This window comes from Protopterus annectens, chromosome 2.part1, assembly GCF_019279795.1.
Source record: "Protopterus annectens isolate FY-2018-M chromosome 2.part1, PAN1.0, whole genome shotgun sequence".
In the NCBI taxonomy this organism is placed as follows: domain Eukaryota; kingdom Metazoa; phylum Chordata; order Ceratodontiformes; family Protopteridae; genus Protopterus; species Protopterus annectens.
In genome coordinates this window covers 397517889-397534798 of record NC_056729.1, presented here as the reverse complement: position 1 = coordinate 397534798, position 16910 = coordinate 397517889, and the positions used below count along the sequence as shown (strand labels likewise).

Here is a 16910-nt window from a genome sequence, read left to right as displayed (position 1 = left end):
ACCACAGCACAAGTAATGTCTTTGCATGGGGAATATTAAACTGCAACAGCAGATTCTCTAAGCTCTTTGTGTAGCGAGGAGAAACATTTAAAATATATGAACATAGAGAATTGTTGAAGTACTTCAAAAAGCTTGTTTTATGAAGAAAACTGTGCAAAAAGGTAAGGTGGGGTGTATGAGTTGATGTGTGACATGATAAAAATAGGGCAGATACTGAATAGTGCAAAGTAAAAGTTACAGCACATTTGTTAGAATAACATGAAATGTCTGTCAGGAAACCATATGCACAGAAAGATGTTAAAATACCAAACTGCAGGCACAAGAAATTGAAGACTACTTTTAACAGTGATTCAGCATGCCAACTCTGATACGCACTCTGTATCTAATGCATGTATATATTGTGTTTTGTCAGACACTCTTGTATATAACATAACGCATCTGTTATAGTCCTCTGATATTCACTTTGTTTATAATACATGTGTGTATTGCATTTCATCTTTCAGTCTGTATATGTCATATGTCTATTATGTTTACCCCTAGGCTGAGACTGAAATAGTTCCAATGGGATAAGTGTTCTACCTCAGTTTACAAATTCAAAATAAAATAAATAAAATAAGTACTGAAGTTACTCTTGTCTAAGGTAGGGGCTGGGCTGGATAGATTCTGCAGAGATGAATTTTGTCTGAAGTGAAAAGAAGTGAAATCCCAACTCCCACTGAGCAATGCTAAAGAGCAATGATTATATAATACTATACAAAGACGTTAATGCAACAGTAAATAGATTGCTACTGGTAAAACTCAGCCTCCCTGCCATGACCAGATGGCATTTCAGCTACTCCTGCACACAGAAAACATTTTGGTAAAATAAACCTATGATGTGCTTATTTACTGTTACAAAGGGAAGAACATTCTTAACTATAGCTATAATGCTACATGAAGGTGCTTTCCATTAGGGGCATCATGTTTTCAGACTTGTTTCAGCAAAAGAGCTGTGGAACAAAGTAATTTTGTGACAACATAATAGCTAGGAAGCTGGGACAGGCACATGTCAGAATGTTTCATATGCAGGTGTACATCAGTATATCTATGCATTTATACGTGTACTTGTGTGTGTATGTATTATTAAGGCAGCAGAGTGGTAAAGCAGGTAGAGCTGTTGCCTCACAGCAAGAGGTTCTCCAGTTGGAGTGCCTTCTCTGAAACGTTTGCATGCCCTCACTGTGCTCATTTGTGTTTTCTCTGGAGGCTTCGCTTTCCTCCCACGTTCTAAAGACGTGGTAGATTGATTGGACACTGTAAATGGATCATAGTGTGATTGTGTGTATGTGTAGTATAGAACAACCATGGCAGGGCTATCCACCTGGTGGTGTGAACATCGGCTCTAGATGATTGTCATTGTTCAAATGACACCCAAACCCTATATGGGAAAAAGGTGTTGTGGATGGATGGATATATGCTAGAAGTCTAAACTTCAAAATGCACTCACTCGAGGCACTCCTTAAAATGGAGAACATCGACATCTGTACAGTGACAGACACCTGGTTCAAAGCTCCAGAGAGCACCCCTGCTTTACCAGGCTATAATTCATACCACATCTTTCGGCCACCTAACCCAGAATGAAGCACTAAAGGTGGAGGCGTGTCCATATTCATTAAGAATATCCACACCTCCAGGCTAGTTGCACAGCATAATGCATCCGAGATTATCCAAGTGCAACTAACTCTGGGCAAGACCGCAATCCAAATTGTAGCTTGCTACAGACCCCCCACCATGCCCCAGGATTCCCACTCCTCATTTCTTGGTACACTGGAAATATTAGGGTACAACCCAACACCCTAATAATGGGAGATTTCAATTACCCCACCATTAACTGGGAAAACTGTTCATGTACCAACTCCTTTGCTCAACGTTTTCTGAAATTCATAAATTCCAGCGCCGTGGATCAACTTATTCACATCCCCACCAGGGGCAGCAACATCCTAGACCTGGTCATTACCAACATGGGCAACCAGTGTTCCACACCACAGGTCAATTCCTCATTGGTCAGATGTGACCACAAGCTAATCACTCTAGACATCCACATCCTGCCCCACCCCCAGTTAGGGAAACCACCATAAAAACTTCTCCAAAGCCAACTTCACACTTCTTAAGACAGAAGTGGCAAACTTCATGACACCCATGCAGACAGACAATAGAGGTACGACTGCTGGATACTACACAAATGCACTTTATAAGCACTTACACAAGTGCATCGATCATGCTATCCCTAATAGAACCAAGATGCTATCCTCCAAAAAAAAGGAAGCCAATCTAGTGGCCCTCTGCCATAAACAAACTCTACAACAGAAGAAAGAAACTGTTGCAAAAATGAGTAAAATCCCATGACTGGAGGAACTCCCTGGTCAACCTCAGTAAGAAGCTGAGATCCCTCATAAAATCCTCCAAAGCTAGTTAAGAAAACAAAATTGCCACTGACTTTAAAGACAAAAACAAAGCATTCTGTAGCTATGTCAAGAATCTCAATGGCAACACTCAGATCTGCTCTGAGTTACAGCACAATGGCACTAAATATGGCAGATAGGTTCAGTGCTAACATTACCCCCCTCTCACCCCCTAGAGTGCCCATCTCTATACCGGAAGAATGCAAAGTTCCTGTAATCACAGCTGCACAGGTAAAAAAACACACTCTCCAAAGCCAAGAACACAGCATCCATGGGACCTGACAATATCCCAGGCTGCATTCTACATGAACTACAGAATGAACTGGCACCCTACCTAAGTACCATGTTTAATCATAGCCTCACCTCAGGCTTTGTGCCCATTGAATGGCGCACCGCAATGGGTATCCCACTCCACAAAGGGGGAGCCAGGACGGACCCCGGGAACTACCGCCCCAATTAGCCTGATGAGCCTGGTCTGCAAGGCCATGGAACGTATCATCATGGAACTCATAAAGAAAGACATTGGTAATTTCCAAACTCTGGACCCTACCCATTTCGGGTTTGTAAAAGGCAGATCATGTCTTTTAAACCTGATTGACTTCTTTGAAGCAGTCACCAAAGCCATAGATGAGAGTTAGGTGGTTCACACAGCTTATCTAGATCTCGCCAAGGCTTTCAACACCATCCCCCACTCTGGAATTATAGATAAGCTCACTAAACTAGGTATAAATCCCTATGTCACAAGATGGGTTGCCAACTGGCTCACGGACAGAACCCACACTGTAAAAGTAGCAGACTCCAAATCTTCAGACCAGTGACAAGTGGAGTACCACAGGTTTCAGTCCTGGGTCCTCTCCTGTGTGGTATCTACTTCTCTGAAGGACAGGCTAACACAGAAGGTCTTTGGCTAACAAAGTTTGCAGATGACTGCAAACTAGGAGCCATAATCAAAACTCCTAATGATGTGGACATACTACAAAAGGGCCTCACTGAGACAGATGCCTGGTGTCAAAGCCATGGCCTGAAGCTCAATGCCAAAAAGTGTATTGTCATCACCTTTGGTAAAAACTCTGTATGCATGAACTACCACATAAGTGGTAGTCTACTTAACGCTGAAAGTGTAATAAGAGACCTTGGGACACAGGTGGACAGTAGTCTCTCCTTTGATAATCACATCACGACAGTGGTCAGGAAATCCTTCTATGTGGCTCACCTCATCACAAAAGGTTTCTCATCCAGAAAAAAAGAGGTCATTGTTCCCCCTCTACTCATCACTCCTTAGATGCATTATAGAGTACAACGCCCCTTTTGGTATGTACCTAACAAGACATCTACAACAACTGGAAAGGCCACAGAAATACCTCACAAAGAGGATTACCTTGTCAGCACAATAAACAGAACATGCTGGAGGGATAGATTCCTGTCCCAGAGACTTCCCATACTCTGGAACAGGCTACCTATCTATGTCGAACAGAGCTCCTCATTAGCACTCTTCAAGAAAAATCTTGATGGTTGGATGGGAAATAGGAAATTCACCCTGGGGATCACTTCTGTGGCTCTGCTCAACAGGGGCACAGGAAATAATTGTCTTGGGTGATGAAAGCCAGGGTATCTTTTTGGCTAGGCTTATATAGGCCCTATGGCTAATAGCCTAGTACCTACCTATGAACCTATATGGCTCTATGGCTTAATTTTGAACCCACAAATGCTTTGATGTCAAATATCATAGGATCATAGGAAGTTACTAGGCTATTGGCCCTGAGGCCCTTATAAGCCTAGTCAAGAGTTTAGCCCATGTATAGACAAATCAGCACCTGATGCCCCTGTCCAGCAGGGACACGGGTGGAGTCCCAGGGATGTATTTTCTATTTCCCATCCAGTTATACAGGTTTTACTTAAAAAGGGGGTAAACAATCCCAAAAGATCAAATGTCAAACACCAAAAACACAAAAAGAAACTTAAACCATCTTTTGTGCAGGTGGACAAGCCCCCCTGCTCCCCATCACACCCCCGGTTACTTATATATTCCAACTCGGATATTTCAGTATTGCAAGGAAATGTTCCATTCCGTGCTCTATCACAACAACCCCAAAACAGATACCGGCACATACCTCTCAACTGTCCATTCTTTTGAAAATCTTCCATGATTTTGCCTCATATCTTTATTTTGTCCCACAAAAAAAAAAATTACAATTCTGGTAAATCACTGATGATTACAGTCAGTCAATAATATTAGACATTAAAGGTTCATACTTCTTATCAGTCAGAATGTCCATATCAAAGTAAGACCTGTTTACCATTAACTTTTTCAATAAATAACAAACATTTTTAACAATTCTTGTTGATTTTGCCCTTTTATCCCCCGTTACATTTAGCTATCTAAACAATTCTATAATAAGAGATTCAGAAATACATACCAGCAACACATGTTCATAAGTGACTACCGGCGCCTTTTAAGCCTAACCATGCTTACCAAAGATTATAATCTAAATCTGCAGCTTGTGTCCATAAGGCAAACACCTTAACCATTATGCCAATCAACACATCTCATATTCCAAACATTTGACTAAATAAACACAAAACACCTCAAACACAGTGAAAAGAAAGCTGCCTTAAAATGCAAATAAAAAAGACAAAATTAATAGCTGAGCACTTTTATTCTTTAATAATGATTAAAAGAACTTTTTCAGACCAACCCAGGCAAGGATAACATATTGAATTTAAAGATCTACATGTATAACACATGCTTCTAACCAATCATAGGTCATAACTGCTAATCATGATACTAGGGTTGATAACAGTATTGGCTCTGGTTCAAATAATTGTGGCTTGCCCACTTCCTTCCATTTGACAATTCTACTGAATTTCCACCTTTACCTACATGTTCACAGAGAATTGTGAGTAGTTTGAAGGATGGAGATAATAATACAGTCAGTATCCTTGGTGGTTTTGGTGAAGATTATTTTCATCAGGAAAAGCATCATACGATTCAGCAGACTCACTCTTCAGAGGGGGCAGAGGCAGGACCAGGATGAAAGGCAAGGGATAACGAAGAAGGAACTAAACTGTCTAATGTTTAATTTGAGTTCTGTTAAGTTGTCTGAACAGCATGTCAGTTTATTAAATAAGGGGTTTTCATTTATTCCAGTCAGGCATGCAAATCTTGTTCAGTTAACTGTTGATTTTAAATTATATGTCAGGCAGTTGAACTCACAGAATATTTTAAATGATGTCAATAGATTCAATGACAGTGACTTTCATTTAATGTGCAAGAAAAGTACTTATAATCCTACATTACATAGCACTATGAATGTTTTTAGGATGCTTGTAAGAATGATTTTAGGAAACCTTTGAATAGTAAATCTTGCAGAAAAACATATAAGTTAACTAAATCTGAATTTGATGTATTACATGATCTTAAGAATAATACGGAACTGAGAATTATGAAAGCTGATAAAGGGAATAGTGTTGTAACAATGGATATTAAATAATACAATGAATGTATTCTCAGTATGTTGTCTGATTTAAGTTGTTATACATCAGTTCCAAGGTATATAATGTTGCATCACTTTTACAAAGTTGATTCTATGTTATTACGGTTCCACTTTAAATAATCGAATGTTCAGAACATCGAAGTTCTGATCACAGAGACCAGAACATCGATGCTCAGAACATCGAAGGTTTAAAGTGAAAGTGCCAGGTAAGTGAGATTGTGGAATGTTGGGTGTGTATGCAGGGCAGCAAGGTGCCCTGCATGTTGTATGTGTGTGTGTGTGTGTGTGTGTGTGTGTGTGTGTGTGTGTGTGTGTGTGCCATCTGAGTGTTGGCATTACTGGTAGGGTATGAGAAATCTCCTGTTTAGCGCTACTGCATATAGCAGTAAATAGGAGATTTCCCTTACCCCACTGTAGTGCGATCTCGGAGTTGGAATATTAAAGAAGGGGGTGTGGGGGGTGCAGCCCCCCTGCATAACATAGTTTTGTGATTTTTTTGTTGTTTTTATGGTTCATTTTGAACCTTCGATGTTCTGAACATCAATGTTCTGGTCTCGATGATAGTTTTTGTGATTTTTTTTGTTGTTTTTAAGGTTCATTTTGAACCTTCGATGTTCTGAACATCGATGTTCTGGTCTCGATGATCAGAACGTCGATGTTCTAAACATTCGATGATTCAAAGTGAATCCATTATTACATTTGTTTTGTCAAGGATTTATTGATTAGTCTACTTTTGAATTTTTGAAAAATGATTATCCTTGGGTTGAGGTTATTTTCGGTATTCCCAAGATTCATAAGGATACTATCAACCTTCCTTCAGGCCTATTGTTTCTACCCATAATAGTAAAACAGAATAGGAGATAAGATAATATAGCAGCTTTTTTAGATGTCATCTTGAATGCTGTTGTATAAAGTTCAGCTTATTATTTACAATATTCTTGGATTTGTTTGGATTTATTTAAGAACTGTCATTTCAAAAGCACAGAAACAATGTTAATTACTATTGATGCTTTGTCCCTATATATAGCTGTTCTTTGGGATAGTGGTATTGAATTAGTATGTTTGTATCTCAGTAAGTTTACGGACTTTGACAACACTAAAATTAACACAATTTGCTTATTGTTAGAATTAGAGCTTACCAGTAATTTTTTATGTTCCAAGATGTGATTTGTTATCAGTTAAAAGGCATCAGCATAGGTGCTAAGATGGCACCCATATGTGCTAACCTAGTAATGACAGGGTGGGAACATGACTTTTAGCAAAGCATCCTTTTTATCAGTTTGCTAGTTTTTATAGAAGGTATATTGATGATTTAATTTTTATTTGGAAAAGTACTTGGGAAGATTTCTTTTTTATTTATTTTAAATGATATTAACAATAGTATGGATTTTTTAAGGTTTACTACTGGTGCTAAAAGATTAACAAACTTTTTTTTGGATTTAATGATCAACATGGATTTATCTAATAGTATATTTCATAGTTATTTATTTATGAATTCTACATTTGTTAATAATTATCTTCAGTTTAACAGCATGCATCCCATTTTTATGAAATGGAATGCATTTATGGGGCAGTTTGTTAGGCTTAGCTGGTTGATAAGTGACAATGAAGTTTTTTTTTAAAGAAATGGATATTTTAAAATCATTATTTTCTATTTGAGGATATCCAGCTGCTAGATTATCTAAAATAATATAAACAAAATTATCCGGAAGCACAGCCAAACAGTAAAACTTAAAAATCAAAATTTAATAAGAATATCATAAGTTTAACACCTTTGCATAAAAGCTTGATCAGGCAAATGACTGCATAGGACAAAACACTTTTTTTATACCTAAAACAAGTTCACATGACTAAGACCACATGATAAAAAAGTTCACATGACTAAGACCACATGTTAAAGAATCATATGATTAAATTTCAAGGCAACTAATCCTAAAGAAACACTCACTTAACTTGCTTATTTAGCTCCTTCACTATAGGTTTAATACTAAACATTTCATTCAGTCGTGGATACTGTTGTGCCCTAAACCTGATTATCCATTTATTGTCTTCTTTCTCTGTCATATTTTTAACATCACCACTTCTTATGTTTTGATATACCACTTATAGTGTAATAAATTAAAAAAATGTGCATTACTTGTTTCCTTAATATGTTTATATAAAGCATTCATTTCAATACACCTTTTTACATGTGATAAATGGTCACCTTTATGCTTTTTGAGTTTCTGATTAGTTTTACCTATCTAGAAAGCATCACACATCTGACATTTTGCCATATAAACTAGATTTTTAGTGTCACATGTACCATACTCCCTTAATATAAAATTCTTTTTGCTCACTGGATGTATAATGAACTTGTTAAATTTCCTTCCTTATTACTTTTTAGACAATTTAATGTATGTTTTGTTCTTTATAACATATCATATTTTTTAAGTTATACTTCTTAAATCCAAAACTAAGATGTCCATTTCCTGTTCCATTTAATAAGAGGTGTTGTACTATTGGACAGTGCTTTCTAATAATACTTATAACTTGAGATGTTTTTCTATTATAAGTTTCTCTGTTGATGTTGGACATAATCTGAAAAATAGGTCTAATTTCCTGTGATCTTTTTTGTATAATTTCATTCTCAACCTTTGCTACTTTTATGTTCATCATATCATATAGCTTTAAAATTTCTAGCCATATTATTCATTTGAGTAAGCATTTCATTATCTGCTGTGTTCAATCTAGCTACTCATATCAACTGATTTTTTTTATAATATTATTAAAGGTATGCATTGGATGCATAGTAGTACAATATAAATACATGTTTTCTTTACATCTTTCTTACATAAAGTAGTCTCGATCAAACCTTTAGCATTCTTTATTAACCTAATGTCTTAAGAAGTATATTTGAGAGAAGTGTACTACTTTCTTAAATCTCAGAAAACTAGCAGTTATGTGCATGTACTTAATAAATTCATAGGTTCATAGGTTCATAGGTAGGTACTAGGCTATCGGCCCTGGGGCCTATACAAGCCCAGACAAAAAGGTACCCTGGCTTTTGCCACCCAAGAAAATGATTTTCCTGTGCCACTGTCGAGCAGAGCCACAGAGGTGATCCCTGGGGTGAATTTCCTATTTCCCATCCAATCATCAAGATTTTTCTTGACGAGTGCTAATGAGGAGCTTTGTTTGATATAGATAGGTAGTTTATTCCAGAGTATGGGAAGTCTCTGGGATAGGAATCTATCCCTCCAGCATGTTCTGTTTATTGTGGTGACAAGGTTTAGGTCCCTAGAGCTTGTAGCTCAGAGGGATTGGGATTTCTTTAAGTGGAGCATGTCCAACAGCTCTGGGTTTGACATAGCTTTGTATGTTAGGCAGAGATCACCTCTGAGTAGGCGATATGCGACGGAGTAAAGCTGGAGTTTTTTGAGACGGTCTGCGTAGGGCATCTTTTTGTGGCTGGTAATCCTCTTTGTGAGATATTTCTGCAGCCTTTCCAGTTGTTGTAGATGTCTTGTGAGGTACATACCAAAAGGGGCGTTGTACTCTCTAATGGGTCTAATGAGTGATGAGAAGAGGGGAACAATGAACTCTTTTTTTCTGGATGAGAAAATTTTTGTGATGAGGTGTGCCACGTAGAAGGATTTCCTGACTACTGTGGTGATGTGATTATCAAAGGAGAGACTACTGTCCACCTGTGTCCCAAGGTCTCTTATCACACTTTCGGTGTTAAGTATACTACTGCCTATGTTGTAGTTCATGGGTACAGAGTTTTTACCAAAGGGGATGACAGTGCACTTTTTGGCATTGAGCTTGATGCCATGGCTTTGACACCAGGCATCTGTCTCAGTGAGGCCCTTTTGTAGGATGTCCACATCATTAGGAGTTTCAATTATGGCTCCTAATTTGCAGTCATCTGCGAACTTCGTTAGCCAAAGACCTTCTGTGTTAGCCTGTACTTCAGAGAAGTAGATACCAAACAGGAGAGGACCCAGGACTGAACCCTGTGGTACTCCACTTGTCATTGGTCTGAAGTCGGATTTGGAGTCTGCTACTTTCAGAGTGGGGGTTCTGTCAGTGAGCCAGTTGGCAACCCATCTTGTGACATAGGGATTTATACCTAGTTTAGTGAGTTTATCTATAATTCCAGAGTGGGGGATGGTGTCAAAAGCCTTGGCAAGATCTAGATAGGCTGTGTGAACCACCTTACCCTTGTCTACGGCTTTGGTGACTGCTTCAAAGAAGTCTATCAGGTTTAGGAGACATGATCTGCCTTTTACAAACCCAAACTGGGTGGGGTCCAGAGTTTGGAGATTACCAATGTCTTTGTTTATAAGTTCCATGATGATACGTTCAATGGTCTTGCAGACCAGGCTCGTCAGGCTAATGGTGTGGTAGTTCCCAGGGTCCATGTTGGCTCCCCCCTTGTGGAGTGGGATAACTGTCACTGTGCACCATTCAGCAGACACAAAGCCTGAGGTGAGGCTATGACTGAACATGGTACTTAGGTGGGGTGCCAGTTCGTTCTGTAGTTTATGTAGAATGCAGCCTGGGATGTTGTCTGGTCCTGTGGATGCTGTGTTCTTGGCTTTGGAGAGTGTGGTTTTTACCTGTGCAGCCATGATTACAGGAACTTTGCATTCTTCCGGTATAGAGATGGGCTCTTTAGGGGGTGAGAGAGGGGGTAAAGTTAGCACTGAACCTATCTGCCAGGATGTTGGCAATATCAGTTGGGTCTGTATATTTAGTGCCATTGTGCTGTAACTCAGAGCAGATCTCAATGTTGCCATTGAGATTCTTGACATAGCTATAGAATGCTTTGTGGTTGTCTTTAGAATCAGTGGCAATTTTGTTTTCATAACTAGCTTTGGAGGATTTTATCAGGGATTGCAGCTTCTTACTGAGGCTAACCAGGGAGCTTCTCCACTCATGGGATTTTACTCTGTTTTGCAACAGTTTCTTCCTTCTGTTGTACAGTTTTTTTATGGCAGGGGACCACCAGATTGGCTTCCTTTTTTTGGAGGATAGCGTCTTGTTCTGTTTGGGATAGCACGATCCATGCACTCATGTAAGTGCTTATAAAGTGCAATTTGTGTAGGATTCAGTAGTCGTAACTGTATTGTCCATCTGCATGGGTGTCATGAAGTTCACCACTTCTGTCTTAAGAAGCATTAAGTTGGCTTTGGAGAAATATTTTACCATGGTTTCCTTAATGGGGGATGGTGGCAGGATGTGGATATCTAGGGTAATTAGCTTATGGTCGGATCGGACCAATGAAGCATCGACTTCAGGTGTGGAACACCGGTCACTCATGTTGGTAATGACTAGATCTAGGATATTGTTGCCCCTGGTGGGGGTGTGGGTAAGTTGATCTAGGGCATTGGAGTGTATGAATTCCAGAAAGCGTTGAGTGAAGGAGTTGGTACATGAGTAGTTTTCCCAGTTAATGGTGGGGTAGTTGAAATCACCCATTATTAGGGTGTTTGGTTGAACCCTAATATTTTCCAGTACATCAAGAAAAGAGGAGTAGGAATCTTGGGGCATGGTGGGTGATCTGTAGCAAGCTATAGTTTGGATTTTAGTTTTGCCCAGAGTTAGTTGCACTTGGATAACCTCGGCTGCATTATGCTGAGCAACTAGCCTGGAGGTGTGGATATCCTTAATGAATATGGACATACCTCTGCCTTTGGTGTTCCGGTCCAGGTTCCATGGCTGAAAAGTGTGGTATGAGTTATAGCCTGGTAGTGCAGGGGTGCTCTCTGGAGCCTTGAACCAGGTCTCAGTCACTGCACAGATATCGATGTTCTCCATTTTAAGGAGTGCCTCGAGTGAGTGCATTTTGAGATTTAGACTTCTAGCATTGAGTAGCATCACCCTCAGTTTTTGCTTGCCTGTTCCTGTTATGGTGGTGAATTTGTCATTTGAACCTTGCCTAAAAAAGGCACTATAGGGGCGGCAAGAACTTTAGCCAGTATCCGGAATCCCAGGGGTAACAGTTGCAGGCCATCTCTGGCAAAGCATCATGGTCTGTCGACCATGTCATCCCAGGCAGACAGATACTGGATCCCTTTAGAATGGCACCAGAAGCTTAGCCAATTGTTGAAGTCAATCATTTTGTCCTTGTACTGCGGCATCATTCTGGGTGATGGCAGAATGCTGCTCAGGGCTAGGGTCATACCTGCTTGGGCTACAAGATCAGAGAGCTCTTCCATGTCTCTTTTCATGTAGTCCAGGGAGGTACATCTCAGGTCGTTCACACCAACATGGACAATGACAGAGTCATATTTGTACTTGTTGTGGAGTGACCTGAGTGCGTGGGTTATGTGGCTGATCCTGGCACCCGACAGGCAGCTGACAGTAACCTTCTCCTTGTTTAGCCTGGTGAGTGGGACATCAGTGTGTCTGACTATAGAGTCACCTATGACTAGTGTGTTTGGTACGTTGTTTTGCCTTATTGGCTGTGGTTGAGTGGCACACTGAGTCTGTGGGCTATGTGACATTTGTTTGTGTTGAGGGGTGGAAGTTGCTTGCATTTCTGCTTTGGAGGTCTCTGTTGCTTGAGCAGATTATTATTGAGAGCCTCCATGAATGTTTTTGTGTTTCTATGTGTGGATTTTGGTGGTGTAGATTTAGTGAGACTATGTGATGTGTGCGGTATGGTGCAAGTGTTTACCTTCTCCTCTTGACTGTCAAGTTCAGTCTTGATTGGAGAGAGCTTTACCTCCAGTTTGGCTAGATAAGTGCATCTCTCACAGGTTGTAGTGTTGGGTAGTAGGAGGAGAGGGTTGCCTGTGTACATGAGGCAATTTCTACATTGCCTCTAGATGCCCAGATTCATCAGATGGACATGCCTGAATAAAAAACTATTTTCCTCTAGATAAGTGCGGAAAATTAGTACAAGAGCTGTTTTTCTCTAAGCAAGTGAGGAAAGTATGTACCCAAACTGTTTTCCTCTAGGTAATGAGGAAGGTTGATTGCTGTAGTAATTAATAGGTTATTTAGTGCTTACAAGTTCTGAACAAGTGCTGATCACAAATAAGCAAATTCAAGTGCTAAAACTAAGAATCTGTATCTGGACTAAACTAGTTACAGGAAAGGGGGGAACCAAGTGCAAATGTGGGCTTTTAAATCAGAAAGTTGAGAGAGATGGTAAAACTGCCCAAACGGCCAATAACTACAATTTCTGGGCCAGAACCACTCCTTATGTGGTAGATAGGTTACCTAGTGCTTTCCACTCCCACTGAAAAGCTAGAAGGATTCCCTCCAACACAGAAAGCTTGGGGGGGCCCAAAAGCTTACATACTGTCCTGGATACAGTAAATCTGAATCTGGACTACACTAGTTACAGGAAGGGTATATATATATATATATATATATATATATATATATATATATATATATATATATATATATATATATATATATATGTATACAGAAAAGTAGCTAAAACAGCAGTCAAAACAATTCAAATGCAGTGCAAGCTAGCACACTTGAGTATGTAGCAATGTTAGACCAAACAGTTTAAAAAATGCAATTAAATTAAAAATGAGTAAAAACAAGTGCAGAAGGAGTCTATTAGGTAGACTGAGGTAAAGGGATGGGACTGGGGGAGTGTCCCAGATCAAATCTACAGTGTGGGTGGGCAACTGCAAAAGCCTCCAAATTTAAACAACAAGACAGGAATAGGGAGAGTGGGTATGGGAAAACCAACACCTTCAGCAGAGATCTGAAAAACTATACAGTGAAGCAAAAATAACAGTGCACAACTCTGAAGTCAGCCAGCAATGATATAAAATTAGTCAAACAACAATTACCAGTACACAACTCTGAAGTGCCAGAAAAATATACTCAGCTCTGTATATCTCCAGATAGTTTGAAGAGCACTCTGTCAGGACACAGGAAGGCTCCAGCAAGATCCAATAAAATCAGTGAGCCTTCCCATATCAAAAACAAATCCTTCACGAATCTCTTGTAAAATAAGACATTTCGAAAATACTGGTTATTTTGTTCAGAAAAAATGTACTTATTTTCCCATGCATTCATAACAATGTTTGCATAGGTGTTGGCCACAGGCGTACCCATGGCCTCACCTTTCATTTGTTTGTAATACTTGCCACCAAACAGAAAGACATTATTCATTAGTACTATATTCAGTAATGAACATATCATATTAATATTTGCAGCAGTAAATGACGTTTCCTTTGAAATATATTCTCTAATGTATTCTATTCCTTCATTATTTGGTATTGAAGTAAATAATCAGTCCATATTTAAAGTTCCAAAATAACAGTTTATAACACTAGAATTACTTGACCAAGTATATAATTGTTGTAAGAAATCTGCTGTAGCTTTTATAGTCATTCTCAATGTCTGTAAAACAGCTTTCAGCTTGTATTCTAAAGACTTAGAGATAGGTTCAGTGACCCATCCTCTTGGTAATACTATTGGCGTTACTGGAGGGTTAGTTAAGGACTTATGTATCTTAGGAATACCATATATTATTGGAATTGTTGGTATTGGTACATACAGGTATTCCAATAAATTCACAGATATTTCACCAAGAGTTTGCATATGATAGACAGTGGAATTAACCTCTGTTGTTATTGTCATGACATCCTTTCTTAAAATTTCCATATAATCATCTGTTGCCAGCATATTAAATATCACTGTATTATAATATTTTGTATCCAGAACAACCACTCCCCCTCCCTTATTTGCATTTTTAATTATAATATCATTGTTGTTAATCAAAGATCGTACAGCTTCATTCTGTTCTCTGGTCAAGTTAAAAAATGTTTTTATCTTGTTACTCTTATAAAGATCATAAATATCATTCTCAAGCCATTTCAAAAGCTGAAATGGCAGGATTATTTCAACATGTATAAGATATGCAAGGTGGTAAAGTGAAGTAAAAATAAGGCAACAGAGAACCGCAAAGTACACTTCACAACTTAGAACTGTTTAATCAAAAATAATAAAAAACAGAGCTTTCAGACAATAAGTCCTTCCTCAGTGTTACAAAACATTCTTAAAATAGAACCATCTTTTTAAATATTTAAAACAAGACATGTGACACAGCCCATCCTATCACACAAAAGCATTAATTAAATTAAAACATTTTCTATTGGAAAATAACTTTCCTACAAAATCAACTACTATTAAAACACAATATTAAAAAATAGATAACTAACAAATACTTTATTTTTATTATTTGCTGCTTAGATTTTAAAATTGGTTTCAATGTTACTTGTTTATTCACCCTGGATACACATCTGCTTGCATATGGACAATCCATTCTTTTTCTATAGTATCCGATTTATTAATAATATCACCACGTCTGATATTAGGATGTATAAATTCTATGATTCTAAAAATAAATTGATGTGAATCACCCTGTTCCTGTATATGCTTTGCCAAAGAATTAGTTTCTATACCTCTACATATGTCTGATCTATGCTCTATTATCCTATCACGCAGCCTTCTGGCTGACTTTCCCACATAGAATCCTGAGCATAACATACAGGTAGCTAAATAAATAACAAATGAAGTGTTGCAAGTTGCAGTATAGTTAAACACAAATCTTCTCCTACTAACAGGATGAACAAATTCATTTGAATGGCAAATACTTGAGAAACAGGAGCAGTTATAGCATGGTACAGTTTCCCTTCCTACTAAAGCTAGCATAGTTCTTTTTGTTTAAGGCAAAATCTTTATAACACAAACGTTGCTTCAGATTTTCACAATTTCTATATGTAAATAATGTTTTTTCAGGCAACTACTGAGATCGTTAATGACTTATAGCAGAGCAAGCCAATCAGTTGAAAGATTATTAGAAACAACTGGGATATATTAAAAGCTATACCTGGCTATGAGAAATAGTTGCCTGAAAAAAACATTATTTACATATAAAAATTGTGAAAATCTGAAGCAATGTTTGTGTTATAAAAATTTTGCCTATGTGGGAAAGTTCGCTAGAAGGCTGCGTGATAGGATAATAGAGCATAGATCAGATATACGTAGAGGTATAGAAACTAATTATTTGGCAAAGCATATACAGGAACAGGGTGATTCACATCAATTTATTTTTAGAGTCATAGAATTTATACATCCTAATATCAGGCGTGTTGATATTATTAATAAACTGGATACTAAGGAATATGAATGGATTGTCTGTATGCAAGCAGATGTGTATCCGGGTTTGAATAAACAAGTGACATTGAAACCAGTTTTGAAATCTAAGCAGCAAATAATAAAATAAAGTATTTGTTAGTTATAATCTATTTTTTAATATTGTGTTTTAATAGCAGTTGATTGTGTAGAAAAGTTATTTTCCAACAGAAAATGTTTTAATTTAATTAATGTTTTGATTGTGTAGGAAAGTTATTTTCCAATAGAAAATGTTTAATTTAATTAATGCTTTTGTGTGATAGGATGGAGTGTGTCACATGTCTTGTTTTAAATATTTAAAAAAGATGGTTCTATTTTAAGAATTTTTTGTAACACTGAGGAAGGACTTGTTGTCTGAAAGCTCTGTTTTTTTTTTTATTATGGCAGGATTATTCACAGGTATCTGAGTACTAGTTCATTTATTGGCCATCTTTTGACCAGTTTCATTCATCCTATATAGGAATTTAAATTTCAATTTTCTTGTAAAAAGTCTAAATTCCAAAATAATTTGTGAACTATCAAGAGAGTCCACTAGAACAAAGGTTAAACCCTTATTTAAAATGGTATACTCATGTTCAGTTAACTTATATTAAGATAAATTAAAAATGATACCTTTCACTGCTATTTCCTGGCTTGACTCCTTGTCAACGGACAATGCTCCATTTACCACACTTTCTTCCTCCCTCCCTTGACTGCTGTAAATCTGTTCATGCTGTAAGGGCATCAGATATGGACTTTTCTGTTGCATCATAAAATCCAAAGGGTCCAGGGTTGTAATAAAATCCAAATCAACAGTCCCTTGTTCTGAACACAGGGG

At 38.0% G+C, this 16910-nt stretch overlaps 1 protein-coding gene across 1 annotated transcript in view; it reads right to left on the bottom strand.

The window, feature by feature from the left end:
• MARCHF1 (membrane associated ring-CH-type finger 1) overlaps nt 1–16910 on the bottom strand; it is a 1304024-nt gene that overhangs the window by 117855 nt on the left and 1169259 nt on the right. The gene's annotated exons all lie outside the window — the stretch shown is intronic.